Source organism: Schistocerca gregaria, chromosome 7 (genome assembly GCF_023897955.1).
Source record: "Schistocerca gregaria isolate iqSchGreg1 chromosome 7, iqSchGreg1.2, whole genome shotgun sequence".
Classification (NCBI taxonomy): Eukaryota; Metazoa; Arthropoda; class Insecta; order Orthoptera; family Acrididae; genus Schistocerca; species Schistocerca gregaria.
In genome coordinates, this window is record NC_064926.1 from 357,486,924 (window position 1) to 357,510,763 (window position 23,840).

The window sequence follows — 23,840 nt, forward strand, 5'->3', positions numbered from 1 at the left end:
GAGCATGTTTATAGTGTACTGTGCAATACGTCTGTCTATAGTTCTGTGTTGTGTGGGTGTGGAGCAAAGACGGAGACAATCACCTACGTAACCATACCACTTACAATCTCTGTTGTAACGATGTGTTCTGCGCACAACTGTGCACTGTGCCTGACTATAGATTTGCCATTTAAGTTGACGATGGGGCTTTAGGGCTACGTCACAGACTGGTGTCTAAAGTAGGCTCAGCACAGTTTATTCGTCCATCACGAGCGTAGGTCTTTTGAAGGCATACCACGTGCGTATTTACCCCGTTCACTATCCTAGTGAGCTCCCTATTCACCAAGGTACACCGTTCACCTGCAGAGTCGTAATTACGGATACTTAATGTAAATATGGCTATGCACCGCAGATATTTAGAGGTCGAATTACACTCTTCCGTGCGCCCTCACGTGGTCGCTGGATATTTTGCCGAGATTGAACACGTATAACAAATAACAGACCACATAGAGAGCAAGAGATACTGTGAGATGAAGTTGACACAATAGATGAATTCCTGGCGGACCGTATAAAATCAGTCAGAAGACTGATGAGACAAAAAATAATAATAAAAGGAAAAAAACAAGCTCATTATCCTCAGGTTGAGCAAAGGTCCCTTCCTCTGGCTACCGGAAATTGGCCACGTCGTCAGTAACGAAGAGGACGGGAACAGGGGAGCGGCAACGAAATGATACGCTACAATCCTTTAAGCGAACACTTCCTTTTGGATAGAGGTGAAATTAGCTGAGAATTTTGGGCTCTCATAGTCGAGCAGAGAAGCAAACGAAACGGGGCAAGTGTCCTCCGCGCTGTTAATTAGAATCTGCTGTGACGTCGGGCAAAGGAAACGGAGCGGGCGAGCGGGAGCCCATAGTCACAAATTGGAGCTGTCCGGACGGTCACAGGAAGCGCGCTCTGGAAAACAGGCCCGGGACGGATATTCGGCCTGTCGTTGTCGCGTCACATCTGACGTTATCGGCTGCCGCCTCTTAGGCGCCGCAGTAAATTGTCCAGAGAGCAGAGCTGGTCTGCGCTCTGTGGCGCCGTTTAATTAGGCGCTGCTGAGCGCATCCTGTGTTCTGCGAGGACCGGGGTCCACCGCCTGAAGTGGGACGCGTCGAGAGGGCGCCCGCCGCCCGTGTGATCAATGGTCGACCGCCTGCAAACAGCTCGCTGATTGGCCCACCACACACACACACACACACACACACACACACACACACACACACACACTGCTCGCGATCGATCGGGGAATCACCTCAGACACATCGGCCACCGACCTCGTTTGTGTGTCACCTGCTCCTTGGTAGAAAAACTTGTTCCGGCAGCCAAATTCACAGTGATGTAAACGTAGACTTCCGCGGCCGTTGTCACAGTCAATAAAATTCTTCTGGGTTTGAGGCCGCATTGTCAAGTACACAGGACCCCTTCTTCAGGATGTGCTGCCAGTACACCCATAGGGCGGCGTCTTGGAACAGTGGCGCCGAAACATCGGAATTTTATAGCTGATAATGCCGCCTCAACCCCAGAACCATTTCATCGACTGAAATTCACAGGCAAATAATGAAATGTTCCATATCACATGTATCAACTTTTCATTGGTTTCAAAGATTCAGCTTCTGGAATGCAATCCAAACAAGCTCACATAAGATGTTAGTCAAAGGCAAATGGTTGAGGTCGAGGTCGATTTTCAAAACAACACATTCAGCTTCAATGTACTTTCGAATTCCTTTACAGTACCACATGCAGCTCTCCTGCGGTACTCTTGGCGTTTCCTATTCATCATCGGTATTATTAATTCGTTTCTTACGTTTACAAGAAGTGCAATAAATGTATTCGCAATTGCGAATATGAACAGACACCAACTCCACAATCTACTGGTGACAGCAAAAATGTGTGCCACAGAGGTACTCTAACCAGTATTTCACGCTTTGCGCCCCGCCCATCTACGTACACCTCCAGGACGGCTCCACACTACCATATGTCACCTCGTGTCGGATGGCGATTAAAGCACCTGCCTAGTAAGGAGGAGATCCCTAGTTAGAATCCTGGTTCGGTACACATTTTCGCTCGTTGCCGCTGATTCCACTTAATTTTCCGATCTAGCCGACGTCAGTTATCAAAATGGTTCAAATGGCTCTGAGCACTATGGGACTCAACATCTTAGGTCATAAGTCACCTAGAACTTAGAACTACTTAAACCTAACTAACCTAAGGATATCACACACACCCATGCCCGAGGTAGGATTCGAAACTGCGACCGTAGCAGTCCCGCGGTTCCGGACTGCAGCGCCAGAGCTGCACGGCCACCGCGGCCGGCCGTCAGTTATCCATTTCCGCCTTTATCCATTGCAACTTAAATTTACATGTAAATACTGTATTGCCCAGCACATCGTAAAGACACAGGAACTGCAGTACATTACTTTGTGTTCTCCTTTTTGGCTAAAAAACAAAAAGAAATATAAAAATAGAACTGCCTGTAAATTGCGAAGAGGGTTTTTATACGAATTTTCATAGCACATTATAGCCAAATGAAGAGTTGGAAATGGTCAAAAGGACCACTGAGTGGTCTAGTTCTATAGAAAAAATATTTATTGATTTGAAATTAATAGAAAATTCAGTGCTATGAAGGAAAATTCCATTATCAGTAGCAACTTGAGAACTACCTCTCTGATGCCCTTAAACGAGGCTGATTTTCATTACAGCCCTAAATTGTGTATTCGTTTTAGAGGCCTAGCCATAAATGATTTTTCTGAAACTTCTCTAGAGACAGTGTGTTGTTTTAGTAGACTTTGAGGAAGATTTGTTGCATTTTCCGGAAAAGGGGTTCATATGTCTATGTGCCCCTTTACAGGGAAGAGTTCAGAATTACTCAGCGGGCTATATAGAATACTCTACCAAGGTTTTGTTTCGTTATCTCAATGCTAGATGTCAAGGCAGAGATCGCATGACGCGTGTATATGCAATACTTCTCTTTTTTTTTAATTCAGAAGTATTTTGTTCTGAAATAAAATGCTGATGGTTCAATACTAGGCACACTAAAATACATAGGCCCGTATACATCATTCCAACTTTTGAAACAGAAATACAGTAACGGAGCACTGAAAAACGTAAGGATGTCAACGGGGGCCTTTAGTCCCTTGTGGCCAGAAAAGGAAATGATGGCAGGAATTTATTTAAGTACACAGATGATGAAAGCAGTTTGTGGTTACACAATATGCTTGAATACAGTCACCAGCGAAGAGACATTATCAGAAAATAGCCATCCATGCAGGATAGGAAAAAGAAGAAGAAGAAGAGAAACAAAACTTTGTTTAATAACTAGACACTATTCCATAGGAACGGGCATTGTACTGTATGGACCACAGGACAATAGGGAGGTATTTTATTTGTATTGTTGTACTTTGTTACCAATTTGCTTCCTGATCTTCTATTTACGTAACTTTGTGAGGGTTGCCTGATCGCAGGCATTATTAAGAATAATTTTACAGTTATGATTTAATACGATCCGAGTGTTAAAATATCATTTGATCCTAAAAAATGTACTTGTATATGTGAATCACGTTTACGAACAGTCCTATCTCAAATCATCATTTTGTCATATGAGCGTTTCTTTCCGAACATGCCTCAATTACCAAATTTTTAATTAAATTAACAGTCTCATGAGTAAAGAGTATGTGCACTGATGAGCCAAAACATTACGATCACCTACTAAATATCCTGTTTGTCCGTCTCGGGAACGTAACACGTTACTGATTCTGCACATCAGAGATCCATCAGTTTGTTGATAGGTTTTTGGAGGTATGTGGCATTAGATGTGTCTACCCACGGGTCATGTAATTCCCATAAATAACACGCCGCTGATTTGCGTACATGTCGATGGAGCCCGATAGCGACCCAGGTGGGTTCAATAGCATATACATCAGACGAATTTTGTTGACAAGACATCAAAGTGAGATCACTATAATGCTCTCCTAGCGACTGTAGCACGGTTCTGGCACCGAGATAGATAATTCTACTGCTGAAAGATGACATCGCCTTCAGGGAAAAGATCAAGAGTGAAGGAATGCAGGTGGTTCGCAGCTGTTAACGTGTCTTCCATTACTACCATAATTGTGAAGCAAGCGCAGGAGAATAGCGTAATACTGCTCCCACCAACCTGCAACCTTTCCGACCAGCCGTTCACCTCCATGACTGCGTTTGTGTAGACGAACAGCGACCTACGGTACTGCAATCGTAATTGACGATGTCGTTTAGTCAACACATGAATACGTGGGTGTGGTCTGCTGCGGAGCTCCATGTCCAGCAATGTACGATGAACGGTGTGCTCCGAAACAGTTGTGCATGCACCAGCATTGTGCTCCTTCGGCAGAGATGTCACTACCATCTAACCTATTTTATAGTGCAGACAAGCCTTCGGACCCAAAGTTCTGTGAAGACTCGTGGACCTGCAACGATTTAGCGTCTAGTGGTAGCTTCACTGTCCTGCTACATCTTTCTGTAAATGCTCACAACAGAAGCACGTGAACATTCGACCAGATCCTTCCTTCACGATAAACTCGTTCATGGGCTTTTCACAATAATAGTCTATCCTTTGTTCGATGAGGTTTCGGGATTTCAGCCGGATCATGTTGACTTAATGCCACAATATTTCGGCTGGAAATCGTCCAGCCACGGGCGGACTCTCACCTGAAGATGACTGGACGGTTGCCAGCCAAAATATTGTGGAAAGAAGTCAACATGGTCTGGCTGCAATCCTGAAACCTCATCGAACATTCAGTCCGCCGGGAACACTTCAAGAATCACAGTGTATCCTCTGTCGATCTCAATGGGTTTCCCCATTTTCAGCCCTTATCCCCTATCCGTGCCTGCTCCGTTTACACCCTTTTGTTACTGCGTCGTGTGCCCGTATCGCCATGAGGCGACATTCAACGTCACGGTGGGCAGTGGTCATACCGTTTTGGCTTGTCAGCGTATTTAGAATCGACGAAAGAAAGATTAAAGTAATGAGACGTAGCAAAGACAGTAGTGACTAGACGCAGGTCGTACAGAGCCCGCTGGGGTGACGGCAGCCCACGCCGCGGCTGAGAGCTCCCCCAGAAGGGGGCGCCGTGCCACGCCACGCCACGCCACGCCCTCACGTGCTGAGTGCCGACAGCGGTCGCTGCTGAGCCTGCGGCTTACGAGAGGCCCTCAGCGGTCGGCGCTGCTCCCGCATCCGCCCTTCCCCACCCGGCCAACTAAGCGCCCACTGCTGCCTACACAATGCCGCTCAGCAGTTCCTGAGCTAGTGGCAGTAATTACCCTGGCACCTCTTTGTCGAAGAGTCTGTGGTATCCAACCTGTGTGGCCACCCCTGTCCCAGTAACCATTAAAAAAGGACACCTACGTCTACATCTACATGGATACTCTGCAAATTACATTTAAGTGCCTGGCAGAGGGTTCATCGAACCACCTTCACAATACTCAATTATTCCAATCTCGAATAGCGCGCAGAATGAATGGATACCTATATCTTTCAGTACGAGGAGCGATTTCCCTTATTTTATCTTGGTAATCGTTCCTCCTACGTAAGTCGGTGTCAACAAAATATTCACACATTCGGAGGAGAAAGTCAGTGATTGGAATTTCGTGAGAAGATTCCATCGCAACGAAAAACGCGTTTCTTTTAATGATGTCCACCCCAAATCCTGTATCATTTCTGTGACACTCTCTCCCCTATGTCGCTGTAATACAAAACGTGCGTCCTTTCTTTGAACTTTTTCGATGTACTCCGTCAGTCCTATGTATATGGATCCCACACCGTGCAGCAGTATTGTAAAAGAGGACGGACAAGCGTAGTGTAGGCAGTCTCCTTAGGAGGTCTGTTACATTTTCTAAGTGTCCTGCCAATAAAACGCAGTCTTTGGTTAGCCTTCCCCACAACATTTTCTGTATGTTCCTTCCAATTTAAGTTGTTCTTAATTGTAATACCTAGGTATTTAGTTCAATTTACGGCTTTTAGATTAGACTGATTTATCTTGTAACTGAAGTTTAACAACTTCCTTTTAAAACTGAAACTTCCTGGCAGATTAAAACTGTGTGCCGGACCGAGACGCGAACTCGGGAACTTTGCCTTTCGCGAGCAAGTGCTCTACAAACTCAGCTACCCAAGCATGACTCACGCCCCGTCCTCACAGCTTATCTTCTGCCAGTACCTCGTCTCCTACCTTCCAAACTATACAGAAGCTCTCCTGCGAACCTTGAAGAACTAGCACTCCTGAAAGAAAGGATATTGCGGAGACATGGCTTAGCCACAGCCTGGGGGATGTAGCACTCATCTGGATGATTTCACACTTTTCGTTATTTAGGGTCAACTGCCACTTTTCGCACCATTCCGATATTTATTCTAAAGCGTTTTGCAGTTTGTTTTGACCTACAGATGACTTTATTAATCGATAAACGACAGCGTCATCTACAAACAATCGAAGACGGCTGCTCAGATTGTCTCCAAAATGGTTTATGTAGATAAGAAACAGCAAAGGGCCTATAACACTACCTTGCGGAACGCCAGAAATCACTTCTGTTTTACTCAATGACTTTCCATCAATTACTACGAATTGTGACCTCTCCGACAGGAAATCACAGATCCAGTCACATAACTGAGACGATATTCCATATACACGATATTTCACTACGAGCCGCTTGTGTTGTACAGAATAAAAAGCTTTCTGGAAATCCAGAAATCCGGAAATACGGAAATACGGAATCGACCTGAAATCCGTTATCAGTGGCATTCAGCACTTCATGTGAATAAAGAGCTAGTTGTGTTTCACAAGAACAATGTTTTCTAAACCCATGTTGACTGTGTGTCAATAGACCGTTTTCTTCGAGGTAATTCGTAATGTTCTAACATAATATACAGGTATGTTCTAAAATCCTGCTGCATATCTATGTTAACGACATGGGCCTGTAATTTAGTGGATTACTCCTACTACCCTTCTTGAATATTGGTGTGACCTGTGCAACTTTCCAGTCTTTGGGTATTAATCTTTCGTCGAGCGAACGGTTGTATATGATTGTTAAGTATGGAACTAATGCATCAGCCTACTCCGAAAGTGATAAGAGTTGCTTCACTACTCCGAGGATATTTACTTCTACACTACTCACGTTGGCAGTTGTTCTCGATCCGAATTCTGGAATATTTACTTCGACATCTTTTGTGAAGGCATTTCGGAAGACTGTGTTCAGTAACTCTTCTTTGGCAGCACTGTTCTCGGTAGTATCTCCATTGCTATCGCGCAGAGAAGGAATTGATTGTTTCTTGCCGCATACGTACGTTGATGTGTTCCTATCTACTATTCACAACTTGCAGTTTATCGTTCGTACTCTGGGTATATTTCTCTACAAATCCGTTATCAGCCTGCCCGCAAAAAAATTAAAAATTAAGAATGAGTAGAAAATTGACTGCCCCAGTGTTCGTATCCCATATGGGAAACATATGTGAGGACTGTAGCGATGAATCAAAGTTTGTACCAAGGCCGGGATATCACACCTGGATCTCCTGGCCACTAGACAGACGCATTAACCGTCTACGCCAACTTGTCACAGTGTAACGTTCTTTAAAAAATCTGCTTTATAATGTAATACATTGAATGAGTGCCTGAACTGGAAATGCATACAAAACTGGAGTTATCGTGTAGCGTGTTGTATGTGCAAGTGGTGTTCTTACGCTGTGTTATGTTACCAAAAATGTTTATACGAACTGATTGGAGAATGCAACTCCCTATACCAATAAAGAAATACATTCACTGCAAAATACATTTAGCCCCTTAGGCACTGAATCCTCTGGCCCTGTTCCAAACTGCTAGCTCTTGCCTCTGTGCACATAACAGATAAAGTTGTCTTACCTCTAAAGCGGCAGCGGTGGATCGCGGTATATTCTGATCTCTCATGAAGAAGAATAAAATGTTCTAGCATCAGGCCAGCGATGTGCCGTGCTGGCAGCAATGCTTTGAAGTGTGAATGAAATTCTTTTCGCTCATAAATGAAAACTATTTAAGAAAAAAATCAATGCCTTTGTAAAACATATGACCTGGATAGAAGGCGTTAGTGATTTGGGTGAATTATTGACACGGATTTTTTCAATAGTAAAATTTATTCGAACTTAAAGTTATCTTTTCAAATTTTCTGACAATTGAAATTGCATTACTCACAAAAATTACATCCTTTTTACTAACTGAGTCACAAGCAATGACATTTATGCAGCAAGTATTATCTAACCTGATTAAAATAGCATAAAGACAAGTCATCAAATCACGTATACTTGTGTTAGCAAATCTTTGAAACATTACAAAAGGACAATATCTTACCATCCTTTACATCAAATCTGCTTAAGTACATTCTGGGGTTACTCGAGAATTGCAAATTATCAGCCAACTCATCGACACTAATGCGCTGGCAAAACGAAGGTCATAAATATTTAAAATCCTTACATTGCTTGTAAGAAGACTTATGCCTCCACATTTATATTTCCAATAATATTTGTACTCGTAATTCCTACATTATAATTGTTGGTGGCTTCACAGAGCACGCCACAAAAACTGCCCACTTCATCCTCTTTCGCTCGCCGACATCTATCCACTGCTGTGCGCCAAGGCTCTCTTATTCCAACACTACACTCTCAGACCGGAAGCAGTATCTGAGGCGGAGGTCGAGCGCAATCGGCAATCCGCTTTATAGAGCCAAACAGAGACTTATACCGTTTACAGCATAATAGTTTCATTTTAGTTGACATCAGTATCATTACAATATGCGGGCGCCACGTGTAAGTGTACTCCAGTAGACTCGTTTCAACAGTGGTTTTGGCAGGGCGGCGCAGCGGTCAGCGAATCTGCCTAGCGAGCAGAAGACCCAGACTCAAATCCCATCCTTCATATAAATTTTCATTCATCGCTTCACTCTGCATATATACGTCATGGATATTTGATATGAAGTACCTGTACCTTTGTTTCAGGCGGTAACCCCGTTTCGCTGGATGCTGACGTTCCATTCCATTATAGTCGGAGAGCGTCTGCAATGTTATTCGAGGTTAGGGGGATACCAAGTGGGTTGAAGCGTGAATGGGAATTAGGACTGAGAAAGGAGGCGTACTAGGATAGTCTGTGAACTTGTACACAGACACTGTGCAAGGGTGGCGTAGTGGTTAGTGCGTCTGTACAGTGATCAGGATATCTGTGCTCGAATCCTAACCTTGATGCAAATCTTTATTAGTTGCTTCAGTCTGCATATATACAAATAGATAGTTGAAAAGATTTTTGTAACCATAAAACCTTATTTGATAATCGAGAAGAGCTTGCCCCACCGGTGTGGCCGAGCGGTTCTAGGCGCTTCAGTCTGGAACCGCGGGACTGCTAAGGTCGCAGGTTCGAATCCTGCCTCGGGCATGGATGTGTGTCATGTCCTTAGGTTAGCTAGGTTTAAGGAGTTCTAAGTTCTAGGGGACTGATGACTTGAGATGTTAAGTCCCATAGTGCTCAGAGCCATTTGAAACTTTTTTTTTCATTTTGCTATTTCCCCAGCTAGCGGGCAAGATAAATATTGATAGGCCGTCGGGATGCCACATTAATGTTAATCCAACAAAGGGATGTATTCTGAAATCAATACGGAACAAGGAACTCTTAACTGACTGCAGCCTCCAATGACCTTAGAACGTTCGCAGAACGACGTATAGAAAAGGCACTGCCCTATAACTGCACAAGTTTAACTCAAGAACAGTTCGGAGAGAGAATACTGAACTACGAAAAGTAGGTTACGGCAACAAAAAGGAGGGTGGCGCTGCTGCTCTCCGTTAGTATCGCGAAACAATCACGGTCGGCAAACGATCAAAATGGCTATCGAATGAGAGAGTCTTTACTGAGGTGTACCCGAAGTAACTAACGTTAAACTGTACCGCAGCACGGCGGAGTGTACTTACAGAGAAGACGAGGTCACTGGAGAGAACGTGTATGGTGGTCCTTCCAAGAAGATGTTGCTGAGTACCCCTTTTGTTTGCTGCCTTGCGCGGCTGCCCATGAACTCTTCGCAGCACGTGGCTTTCTTGGGAAGGGCAGTAACCCGTTGTGTTCTAACAGTTTCAGTTTAAAAACAAATACAGTAATTAAAAATCTGCTTGACAGAGTCACTGCGTTTGAAAGATGGGCTACGGGTGTCTTCGCTTTGTGACCTTCCCGTAGGAAAATTAATCTGAGTCCTCACCGCATTAGGCAATCGAACTTGTTCCTATTTGCTGGGGTTCTGAATTGATTAAGAAACTGAAGGTCGACAGGGGTTAAAACCCACATTAAAAAAGATTGTAACTAAAATATTCATTTATTAATAACAAAGTACTTTCACAGTTCTGAGAATAGGCTTCAAGGAAGAACGGATGCAGACCACTAACATTTAAGAGGGTACAGGCATTGTTAATGAATCACTGAAGAAGTAGTGGCGGAAAACGTGCTGCTTCTCTACTACAACCATGATCAATATTTGGTAACCCGTGGGCCGGGTTCACGTACTTCTAAAGCTCGCTGACCCCGTCGTCAAGTGACGCGACAGCAGTGCTCCTAGCGCATAAAGTCAAAACTATAGCGTCTGTCAAGTTAATATTTACCAGGTTATGCTCCGATATGAATGGCCCCCCTTTTCGCAATCACCATGCTAGCAAATTATGCCCCAAAACACGAGTTTTTGAGGGTACATTCATTTTATTTGCATCTCATCTCCAGACGTTTACGTTTACTTATGCGTTGTGAACACTGTTTCTTTACGTATTACGTTACGTAGTAGCTGTAACAAAAACTTCCACTGCAACGCCGTTAGTAAAGAATCAATGTTCACGAAGCGTAAATAAATACAAACATACGAAGACAGGATACCAGGCATCTTGAAACGTCATCACAGAAAAATAGACACCTATAAAAGCAACTGGTTGCAGCTTATTCATACTAACGAGAGTGAGAAAGTATCTCTGTCTGTTAACGCTTTCACGACTAAATCGCTGAACCGCTTTTAATTTTAATTTAGTATATTGCGACTGCTTAAACGCTAAGGAAGAACGCAAGCTACTTTGGAAAGTGTGTAGTACAAGATATTTGTTGATATTAAGCTTATAACGCGAAATATGGAACAATAACTACTCTTTGGGAAAGCTCTTTACTCTTTGACTCTTGAACTTTTTCATACTTGTGAAAATACTTTTATTGTTCGATATGTTCTACGTAATACGAGTCAACGTAGTGAATACAATGCTTATATAACCCTAAACGTGTTTAATCCATCCCTTCCATCAATCACAAGCAATTCGTATTTTAGCCACTGAATGCCACGTTTCTCATACATATTCTGAGATGCTTGAAGCTTCACAACAACGGCGTCATTAAAATGCTGTACGACCTATAGATAGACATTGTGGCGTTACATGTAGAACTTGGGAGGCTTTACGTGCGTCTGTATTTGATTATGATATGCGAGAACAGCTGTGGGTAGCGGACAGACACTTGGGGGCAGCTGATATTATTGCACAAATGGATATTATAAAATTTGCGCTGCTCCGAATTACAAAACATTTTTTTGTTTAACGCAATTTAATTATTTTAGAGAGAATACATTTTATTTTTGTAGGGTCACCGTCACTCATCATCACAAAGATGCTTCGATGCGTCAGCGGCTTGTGGTTAGGTTTGCTGATCCTCAACACGAGTCCTGGGTTCGATTCCTCTGATGTCAAATAAAATGACTTACAGCAAATGTCCGAACTTGCCAAGTGAGGTTTCCCAAAGTCATACACACATTTCATTTTATGGGCGGGCAACTGCAGCCAAGTGTAACAGCAAGGGCACATGATCATACAATTCTCAACGTGTTTCATCGATAATTTTATACCGGTAACATTAAATGCCAAAGTATCTTTGTCGATTACGTTTTGACAACTAAACTGCTGAACCGATTATTATGAAATTTGGTATGGAGAGACTATTAACCCAGAACAAGAACATAAGCTACTAAAGAAACTAAAGATTCGTACCCTAAGAAGGCTGCTATGGCCTTGCCGCCACGTCACGCTGTGCGGCAATTGGATGTGGTGGGGAGGGGTTTGAAGGGTGAAGGGGGGGAGGGGTGGAGGGAAGCGGACCACGAGCTGTGTTTATCCTGACAGACAGACGCGTGAGGGCACAACAAAGCTACTGATATGCGAGCGCAACTGTGGGTAACAGCTAGTTCATTATAAATTACCTTCCATTTTCACATTTGCAATGTTCTAATACGTCCACAATGGACAAGAGTTATTTACTAATCTACTAAGTAAATATCCAAAAATGTCATGAGTGGATCTCTCTCTCTCTCTCTCTCTCTCTCTCTCTCTCTCTCTCTCTCTCTCTCTCTTTCTCTCTCTCTGTCTGTCCCTATCTTCCAATAACTTCTTTCGTGGATTGGCTGTAAACCAATAGCGGATTCTATTCGGCCCGCAGCACGCCGGTTGCTCAGGCGTGCTCTAGAAGCTATACCTCTGCAGTGTAAATGGTACTGCTGGGTGAAAGCTTTCTATAAAAGTCAGATAGATCACAGTTCGGAGAGTCATAGCACTCACGAGATTCAGGACGAAGCTACAAGGGGAACTGTTGCGATGCCTGCTTACCAAACGACGTTGCAGAAAGTGGCTTCCAAAAGGTTGTTACAATGCTGCTACACGGAATAGTTGATCGTAGCGCATTAAAACCGTTGCTCTTTGTCGCATACAACATAACGCGGCTCTGTCAAAGTAATGAAATGCAAAACGTGACTGGGGCCGAATTCGATAGCTGTTGGCGTTTTCCAAACATCTTACTGCATCTGCTGATGACCGAACAAAAGGGATACTCTCTAACAAGTGCGCTGTATGAACAATGACTTTAAAGTTGCAACACATAATATTTCTTCTAAAGCCCTTAACGAAAGTCGGAAGAAACCCTAAGTGTAAGTGATCTTCCAAAGAAATTTCGCCTTGACTGTTCTGAACGTGAATTGCCTAAGTGGAAAAACTAAGTTTCAGAACCGAGTAACAATCGACCTGGTATAATGGCGACGTCGAAAGTCTTTTTGTTTCTTCTTTCTTTCCTAAACCGATACAAATACTTACTGTTAGCAGCACCATCTTGAACGACTAAGCTTTAGATATTTATGACGATATAGGCGCAACCTCATAGTTGAGTTTGTCGCTTGAAAATATTCGCATGAAACCGAATCAGTTGTATCTTGCAAAAGCTCGGAAAACCTAGTGAATAAACTGAAGAGATGGGTGATTTTATTGCAAACACAAAACATAAAGGCGATATTTTTAATGTCTCTTGCTTCAACAATACGGGTCAGACTAATTTTGAGAAAGAAAAGCAAGCTAATAGAGGCCTTAACTCATATGGGAAAACAACTGTGGAGTGCAAGACTGTACACTCCCAATCATACACAAAAACGTCCGTATGGCTCATTGTGATGTTTGCAATGTGTTTGTCTTCATTGCTCGACCAGAAATTCTGCCAACGTGTGGAAAGATCATAATTTCTCACAGATAATCTTGTGGTAGATTCGTAAAAGTCTGGAATAATGGGAACTTCTATTCTGTTTTGCGGGAAAACAGCACTTCTCCTATATTTTTGGTCAGATCATAAAAACTGTCAGTCATGAATTGCCGTATTTAAGGGAGAAGAGGAGATACTTCAGATTCTGCCATTATTGACCTTTAGACAAAGTTTTTCCGTCAGAGGGAGGCACTTAAAAGAACATTGAACATAAGAATTTTTATGGTCAAATAATTGCTATTTCTATTCTACCATCTTGGCAATATTTTGAATTTGCTATCGCTAGTACAGCAGCAGCTTTCCTTTACTCGGATTCAGAATCTGATCAAGTGTGTATTCGCACTCTTCTAAATACACCGTTATTTGGCTCAATTCTTTCGTAAATCTGGCCATATGCTGTGTACGGCTGAGACTGTAGACAACGAGGCACATTTTGACGCCGTGTTTCTTGACTTCAGGGAGGCATTTGACATCGTCCCGCAGTGCCGTTTAGTGAGAAGAAAAATATAAGAGTTTATCGAGTATCGGACCAGATTTGCAACTGGATAAAAGATTTACTTACAGACAGAACTCCACAGTCGCTCTTAAAGGCATAAAGTCAACAGATGTAAACGTAATTTCCGGAAAACCCCAAGTAAGTGTTGACTGTTTAGAATGTGTGTAAATGATCTAGTAGAAAGCACAGGAAGCTCTGTAAGACTTCGCAGATGATACTGTTGTCTGTAAGAAAGTAGCAAGAACAGAGGTCGTATCGATTTGCAAAATGACCCGCTGGTAACTGATCCTATATATGTAATAGAGTGCGAATACTGTTGTTGTTGTTGTTGTTGTCTTCAGTCCTGAGACTGGTTTGATGCAGCACTCCATGCTACTCTATCCTGTGCAAGCTGCTTCATCTCCCAGTACCTACTGCAACCTACATCCTTCTGAATCTGCTTAGTGTATTCATCTCTTGGTCTCCCTCTACGATTTTTACCCTCCACGCTGCCCTCCAATGCTAAATTTGTGATCCCTTGATGCCTCAAAACATGTCCTACCAACCGATCCCTTCTTCTAGTCAAGTTGTGCCACAAAATCCTCTTCTCCCTAATCCTATTCAGTACCTCCTCATTAGTTATGCAGTCTATCCATCTAATCTTCAGTATTCTTCTGTAGCACCACATTTTGAAAGCTTGTATTCACTTCTTGTCTAAACTATTTATCGTCCATGTTTCACTTCCATACATGGCTACACTCCAGACAAATACTTTCAGAAACGACTTCCTGACACTTAAATCTATACTTGATGTTAACAAATTTCTCTTCTTCAGAAACTATTTCCTTGCCATTGACAGTCTACATTTTATATCCTCTCTACTTCGATCATCATCAGTTATTTTGCTCCCCAAATAGCAGAACTCATTTACTACATTAAGCGTCTCATTACCTAATCTAATTCCTGCAGCAACACCCGATTTGACTCGACTACATTACATTATCCTCGTTTTGCTCTTGTTGATGTTCACCTTATATCCTCCCTTCATGACACCGTCCATTCCGTTCAGCTGCTCTTCCAGGTCCTTTGGAGTCTCTGATACAACCTTCTTTTATGATTCTTGAACCAAGTGTTAGCTATGATTAAGTTATGCTCTGTGCAAAATTCTACCAGGTGGCTTCCTCTTTCATTTCGTAGCCCCAATCCATATTCACCTACAATGTTTCCTTCTCTCCCTTTTCCTATTGATGAATTCCAGTTACCTATGACCATTAAATTTTCGTCTCCCTTCACTACCTGAATAATTTCTTTTATCTCATCATACATTTCATCAATTTCTTCATCATCTGCAGAGCTAGTTGGCATATAAACTTGTACTACTGTAGTAGGCATGGGCTTTGTGTCTATCTTGGCCACAATAATGCGTTCACTATGCTGTTTGTAGTAGCTTACCCGCACTCCTATTTTTTTACTCATTATTAAACTACGCCTGCATTACCCCTATTTGATTTTGTATTTATAACCCTGTAGTCACCTGACGAGAAGTCTTGGTCCTCCTGCCACCGAACTTCACTAATTCCCACTATATCTAACTTTAACCTATCCATTTCCCTTTTTAAATTTTCTAACCTACCTGCCCGATTAAGGGATCTGACATTCCACGCTCCGATCCGTAGAACGCCAGTTTTCTTTCTCCTGATAACGACGTCCTCTTGAGTAGTCCCCGCCCGGAGCTCCGAATGGGGGACTATTTTACCTCCGGAGTATTTTACCCAAGAGGACGTCATCATCATTTAATCATACAGTAAAGCTGCATGTCCTCGGGAAAAATTACGGCTGTAGTTTCCCCTTGCTTTCAGCCGTTCGCAGTACCAGCACAGCAAGGCCGTTTTGGTTAATGTTGCAAGGCCAGATCAGTTAATCATCCAGACTGTTGCCCTGCAACTACTGAAAAGACTGCTGCCCCTCTTCAGGAACCACATGTTTGTCTGGCCTCTCAACAGATACCCCTCCGTTGTGGTTGCACCTACATTGCGGCTATGTGTATCGCTGAGGCACGCAAGCCTCCCCACCAACGGCAAGGTCCATGGTTCATGGGGGGGTGCGAATACTAGGAAAAGAAATCCACTACCATACTGCTACGCCACTGATCACAAATTGCTAGAACAGTACGTACCATAAAGTATCTAGGAGCAACCATCCAGAGCGACCGAATGTGGAAAAACTATGTAATACGAATAGTATAAAATTCAGGTGCTAGACTGACATTCATAGGAACAATCTTAAGAAAATGTAACTCATGCTCGAAAAACGTGGCTTTCACGACCGATTCCTGAGTATTGTTCATAAATTTGGGAAAATTACTGTTCAGGGCTGATAGAAAGAGAGATAAAAAGGCAATAAGAGCGTTCGTAAGATCGTTTAGTCCGTGCGAGAGTGTTAAAGAGCTGCTAAACAGACTCCAATGGCAGACGCTACAAGGGAGGCGTGTGCGTCACGAGGAAGTTCGCTTTTGAAATTTCGAGTGACCACTTTCCGCGAAGAGTCGGCCTGCATATTACTTCCTCCCACATACATCTCGTGACGTGACCAAGACGATAAAATTCAATAAATTATGGCCAACCTTATCGACAGATATTCTTCCCACGTGCCATTCGCGAGTTGAACAGGTAAGGAGCAGGGGGGGGGGGGGGGGGGAGAAAAGGGAAGAGTCCCGATATTGGTGCCAGAAGTAACCTGTGCCACACAGTTAGGTGCCTTGCGGAATATGATGTAAATGTAGATGGACTTCCAACTTGTATGTTAATGCAGCCCAAAAAATATAAATTTGAAACAGTGTATCAAAACTTCACATTTTTGCAATTGTTACAGGGAATGAAATGAATGTTGCTGAGCTGTTAATTTAGTATTTTGCTCCATACCAATTTGTAATAAAATATAACGTATCTCTCTCTCTCTCTCTCTCTCTCTCTCTCTCTCTCTCTCTCTCTACTAGTTTAGTCGATTTCGCCAATTTCTTCTCTCTTCCACTATCTCTCGACGACTTGCGTGACGCCACCACCCAACAGCGCCCTTTGCCGTCCTCTTCCATTTGAGTCATGTCATCAGTCTTCCCCAGCATTAACTTCTTTAACAGCGAATCATGTCTTCTCATGATGCCAAAGCAGGTCAATATCAGAGCTTCCAAGGAGCAGTTCGGTCTTATTTACTGCTGTGCCGACTTACGCATTCTCTCTGCAGTCAAAGCAACTTAAGGAGCTCCTTCCATAACAATTCAAAGGAGTTCATTCTACGAAGTTGAGCCGTTTTCATGGTTCAGTCCTCACATTCTTATATCAAAACTGGAAATAACATACCCCTTACTACTGGTCTTTGCCGTTACTCATACCTCTACGGGCCTTAAAACATTGTCAAGATCAGACACTGACTTTCTCCCAAGCTACGAAGTGATAAGTGTATTTGTCATAATTTCCGTTTTCTTGACATTCAACAATTCCAGCCTTTGCACTTTGCTCTTTCACTTTCACTTCCACTTACACTTTTCTGCCATCAGTAGAGTATTATGGTACCATCTGCACACGTAAGGATAAATCCTAGCTATTTTTATAGCGGATTTTGCTTCGTCTAACACAGCATTCCCCCCTAAGATGCTCTGCCTTTTTCTTCTGATGGGTTTGATGCGGTCATCACGAGTTCCTCCCATGTGCCTACCCTCTCATCTCAGTGTTACAATTTCTACTCACATCCCGAATTGTTTGCTGGATGTGTTCCAATCAGTCTTCTTCTACAGTTGTTATCCTCTGCAGCTCCCTCTAGTACCGTGTAAGTTATTCCACGATACCTTAGCAGATGTCCTATAATCATGTCTACTCTTCTTATCAGTGTTGTCTATACGTCTCTTGCATCGCAGATACTGCGGAGAACCCTCTTACTTCACTTATCAGTCCACTTAATTTTGAGCATTCTGCAGCAGCACCACATCGTAATTGCTTCGATTTCCTTCTGTTCCAGTTTTCCCACAGTCCGTGTTTCACTACCATATAGTACTGCACCCCAAATGTACGGTCGCAGGTTCGAATCTTGCCTCAGGCATGGATGTGTGTGATATCCTTAGGTTAAGTTAGGTTTAAGTAGTTCTAAGTCTAGGAGACTTATGACCTCAGTGATTAGAGCCATATGAATCCAAACTTTTATTCTCAGAAATTTCTTCAAGTTAAGGTCATGTCTGATACTAGTAGACTTCTCTTGGCCTAGAACGCACTTTTTGCTAAAGATGGATCTGCTTTATATGTCCTCCTTGCTCAATCCATGAGGAGTCGTTTGGCTGTGCAGCTAGCAGAATCCCTTGACTTCGCCTACTTCGCGATCTCCAGTTCTGATGTTAAGTTCGCTGCTGTTCTCATTTCTGTTCCTTCTCCTTACTTCATTATACCTTTCATTCCATTCAACAGCTCCTTTAATTCTTCTTCGTTTTCGTTCCGGACAGCAATGTCATCAGCAAATTTTATAGATAGCCTTTCAGCCTGAATTTTAATCCAGCTCTTCAACCCTTCTTTTACTTCCGTCAATATTTATTCGATGTACGGACTGAACAGTAGTGACGAAAGTCTAAATCCCTGTCTTATATCCTTTCAAATCCGAACACTTCGTTATTCCTGTTCCTGGATTATTGTTCCGTCTTGGTACTTGTACATGCTGCACACCACAAGCTTTCCCCTATAGCTTACTCCTATTTTTCTCAGAATTTCGTTCATCTTGCACTATTTCACACAGTCAAACGCTTTTCGAAGATCGATCATTCAAATGAACGTGCCTTAATTTTGCTTCATTTTCTGCTTCTCTGGTGCATTTAACTTTTCTAATGCCAAACTATTCGCCATCTAACATATCCTCAGTTTTATTTTCCGCTCTTCTTTATATTCTTCATGTCAGCAATTTGGATGCACGACTATCATGCTCATTGTGCGAAAATTCTTGCATTTGTCGGCTCTTGCTGTCTGAGGAATTGTGTGGATGACATTTTTCCGAAATGTTCTTAAATCTTCAAAAGCTCTTTAAAATCTGATTCTCATACTAGATCTCATTCCTATTGACCCCTGTTTCTTCGTCTATCAAGTCGTCAGACAAAGGTTTCCCGTCACAAAAGTCTACAGTGTACTTGATCTATCTATCCGCCCTTTCCTCTTCATTTAGCAGTGGAATTCCCATTTCACTGTTAATGTGACAGTCTTTGCTTTTAATATCACTGCAGATTGTATTGGCTTCTTTATCTTCTGTGTCAGTCCTTCCGACAATCATTTCTTTTTCGATCTTTTCACATCTTTCTGCCGCCATTTTACCTTACCTTCCCTGCACATCGTATTTATTTCAAGCCTAAGTGACTTTGTATTTCTGTCCACCTGAATTTCACGGAACTTTTTTTACTTCCTTCTTTTGTAGATCAGCTGAGGTATTTCTTTCGTTACCCATCGTTTCTTCTCAGTTACCTTCCTGGTACCTACCTTTTTGTTTCAGATTCCTATGATTGCACTTCCTCTTCAACTAAATTGCCTACTGAGCTATTCATGATCGCATTATCAATAGCCTTCAAGCGTATCTTTTCATTCCTTAATAATTCCGTATCTCACTTTTTTGTGCATTGTTTCTCTCTGATTTGCCTCTTAAACCTCAACTTTCTCTACATCATTAGTAAATTGTCTTCAGAGCATATATGTGTACATGTGTACGCCTACACGCCAATACCTGGTTTAGGAATCTCCGCCTGACCATGTTGTAATCTAACTGGAATCTGCCTACAGAATGAATAAACGAGATTTTTCACTTTTAATCTTGATCCATTTTATTGCTTCTTATAATGTTTTCAGTATCCTTTTGGTCAACGTATGAATGACGTGTGTAGTATTTGAGACGACACCGTGCTCGTATATTTCTGACTACTTCGTATAATTTTAAGCAAATGCAGAGACACATGTCTCTCTGAAATTCTCTTGCCTTTTGCATAATGCCTGGAATGATGGCAGTTTGATCTCTGATCTCTCTTACTTTTCAAATCCAGCTTCTTGTTCTTGTAGCTGTCGGTATACATCCTGCGGAAATTCATTTCGTAAGATTTTAATCGTAACTTTACTAGCATGCGAGATAACAACGATTGTTCGATGATTCGAATGTTGTTTATAAATTCCTCTCTTTGTAATATGAATTAATTTTGAATTTTTGTAATATTTTGACCACTATTAGTTTCTCCAAATCACAGACATTTTGAGTTCAACAATTTCGCTGCATTGCTTCCAACGACTTTCAATATTTCTGCAGGAATTCCGTAATGTCCACCAGCCCTCTTTTCAGCCATATTTTCTACGGTCCATTTGACTTCACTTACTACAAATCTGGTTCTTATTCTAAGATCACATCAGCTGCATCATCACCAGTATACAATACTTCCTTAGATGTATCTTCTCGATATTACACTTCTTCCCTTTATATACTCTGCTTCTGTTAGGTCTTTGACATTTTTATCTTTCATCCATCAGATCTTCACCTGCAACTTCTCTTTGGTGTACCTTAATTTTTCATGTAAAGATCTCTTGTCTTCCCCATTTCCCATTATGTTATTCATTGTCCATTTAAGAAGATATTCTTGTCTCTTCTAGTTGATTTCCGACACTCTACATTTAATGCAAACGTGGATGATCTATCAACATTTGACTTTTGCATTCTATCGTTCTCCTGCAGTTTACTATAATGCTGTCTCGCTACCGTCTGAATTATTGCATCCCTTTCATGTCCTTCTGGTCTTTTAACTGCAGTCTCGTTTCAGTACAAGTTGTGAATAGCCTTCCTATCCCTGTGTCTTAAGCCTTTCAGGTTCAGAATTCCAAAAAGTGTAATCCATTCAACATGGTCCATAGATTTTTCTAAGTCTACAGATGCTAGAGGGAAGTGTCCAAACTAGACTCACCTTCACCTAAAGCATACCACTGGTCTTTTGGCTCTACACTGCACTCTAATAGAAGAAAGTGTAAATGTTATATTATGTTTCCACCAATCTCTAGTAGAATGCATGAGATGCCCATTTAACTCGTTAGTTATCAGTTCGTCGTTGTATGTCTTAACATTGGACTAAATTTTTTTCTTATTTCTCCTAGATATTGTCAGGAAAGCTGTTCAACCAGCATGTGTTCTTGAACAGTGCAGTTTAAGATTAATGTCTGAGATTAAACGGTTCTGTTTAGAAACTTGGTTAAAAATTAATTGGGTTAAGAAAATATAGGACACAGTCACGTAAACTGGACGCCCTTCAGTTGCTTCATGATTACTCTGCCTGCAGTAGTAGACACACTAATTTTCCTCGAACGCTCTTGCAGATTCCAAGAAGATAACTGGATAGGGTGGTTATAGAAGGCGGAGCCCACGTAAGTGACTGAAGCCAATGACGGAATTCAGAAAAAGTAGATGTGTTGGAAAAAGGTCAAAAAAGAGTTTAATACTCCAGAGACAACACTTGTGATGTTGTACATAGTCTTCACGGGTTAGCCGCCGGATCACGTGCAAATTCCACAATATTTCCGCGGAACTATTGTCTGTGATCTACAGGTAGTTCAACTTCGCTGGTGGCTAGGTGCGACTGACGGTATCCGCCCGTCGACGCCCCGTCGTACCTAGCCATATGCAAGGTTGAACCACCTGAGGATGGACAGTTGCTCCGAGGAAATACTGTGAAATTTGTACAACGTGATCCGACGGCAAACCCCTGAAGACTATTTAAAACATATACGCCGGGAAAGCTTGAATAGTCACACTTGTTGTTCAACATGAAGTATGGCACACTTCTTCAAGCAACGAGAAAAGAAGCAGAACTGCACTTCTGCAAAGATCTTGAAGAAGAGCTGGATTAATATTGTCTTGCTATGGTAGATTCTTTCTTTAGGTTTACTTGTAATGACTTGATAAGAATGGCCAAACAACTGGCAGAAGTAAGTAACATTGTACTCTCTTTCAAAGACAAAGTTACTCAGAGAAAAGTGAGCTGGCCTTTTTCTAAAACGCCACAAAACTAAGTTGTCAGAAAGTAAGTCTACAGGAACATCCTGTAGCAGTGCTCTTGGATTCAGCAAAGAAAGTAGACAAATGCTACGACTTTCTGGAAGATGCCATCATATTACACCTACTTTGAAACTAAGTAATGTGTTGTCTGATTTAATACTAGTTTCTTCTTCTTCTTTCTCTTCCTTCTATCGAGAATTAGGCCTTCGGCCTCGTCCGGTTTCATACAATTTATTCCCACCTTTTGTTTGGGCTTCCCGCACTTCTCCTTCAGACCGGGTTGTATCCGCTTGTTGATTTTGGTTGTCTTCTTTCACTCATATGTTCTAGATGTTCCTTACAGTTCTCTATATAGTTACACGAGCTCTATTCAGACAGTAACGTACGATCGCTCACAACATGGAAATCAGTACCTACACGTTCCAGCTACTTCTCTAAACAGTAGTCTGTCGACCATAGATCTTTGTACCGACTTTCCAACACTCGTTATAGAAGGCAGCTGCCTGTGCTTTCCGCCAATTCTCTAAGCTGGTCTACAGCTCACTGTCTGTGCCAAATTGTTGCCTTCATAGCCGGCGGTTCATGTGAGCGGAGATGAAACTCAGGGGTAGCCAAATATGGGCTGCATTGAGAGTGATCAAACACTTCCCATGGAAAACGCTGCAGGAGTATCTTCATTGCCTCTGCAGAATTCGGCCGAGAACTGTCATTTAGAACGAAACTCAGATAGTTCTGCTACGTGGGCTTCATGACATCACGAGGAATCTCTCACCAAGCCAACATAGCTGCCGACCGCTGTGGCCGAGTTGTTCTAGGCACTGCAGTCCGGAACTGCGCTGCTTCTGCGGTCGTAGGTTCGAATCCTGCCTCGGGCATGGATGTGTGTGATGTAGTTAGGTTTAAGTAGTACTAAGTCTAGGGGACTCATGACCTCAGATGGCAAGTCCCATAATGCTTAGAGCCATTTGATCCCTCATGCCTGGCGGGACACTATTAATGTAGGCCACTTCACGTGTTCACTGTGCACTCAGATCTGAAAAGGGCTAAGTGACGCGAACGACGGAATTCCTAGAAACACTGCCCAACATATCTGTGCAAAGCTTCACCGGAATTTCACTGTGTTTTCCATTTCTAGCCCAATCGGACCTTACTTTTCGAACAGCCCTCGTGCTTTATCATTTACGTTAGGCATTTGCCAACTTTCTCTGACCTCTTCATTCATGAACCTATGTCGTTTTGAATTACCTTTTACGGACAGTAGAATACTGTTTTCTAATTTTATGTAGTGTTATTATGTTTACTTTCACAAAGGGTCGGATTCTGGCTACTAGTCGTTAAAGTCTGTAACTGAACGTTTTTGGAAATATTATTTTTCATAACAACTTTTGATTATATTTGTCAAGAGTAAGAGGTCAATGGTGCATAACATTATAAAGTAAGAGTTACATGCTTTTAAAACAATTTCTTCATTAAAAACATTCTTCTGTGGCCTAAATCCTGATTCTATCTTGGCACAATATTTGCGCGGTCCATATGGCGCCATCTCCAGGTGAGTATGCTGTCGCACTAAGTCGCTGCAACTGAATTCATTTGCTGGAAATTCGTGTAACAGCTTACTCACATGAATATAGCGGCCAGATGGACTAAAACACCGTGTCAAGGTCACTTAATTATCCGGCTGCAGATCCGAGAAGAATATTATCAGTTATCGGGAAAAAGTAAATAATAAC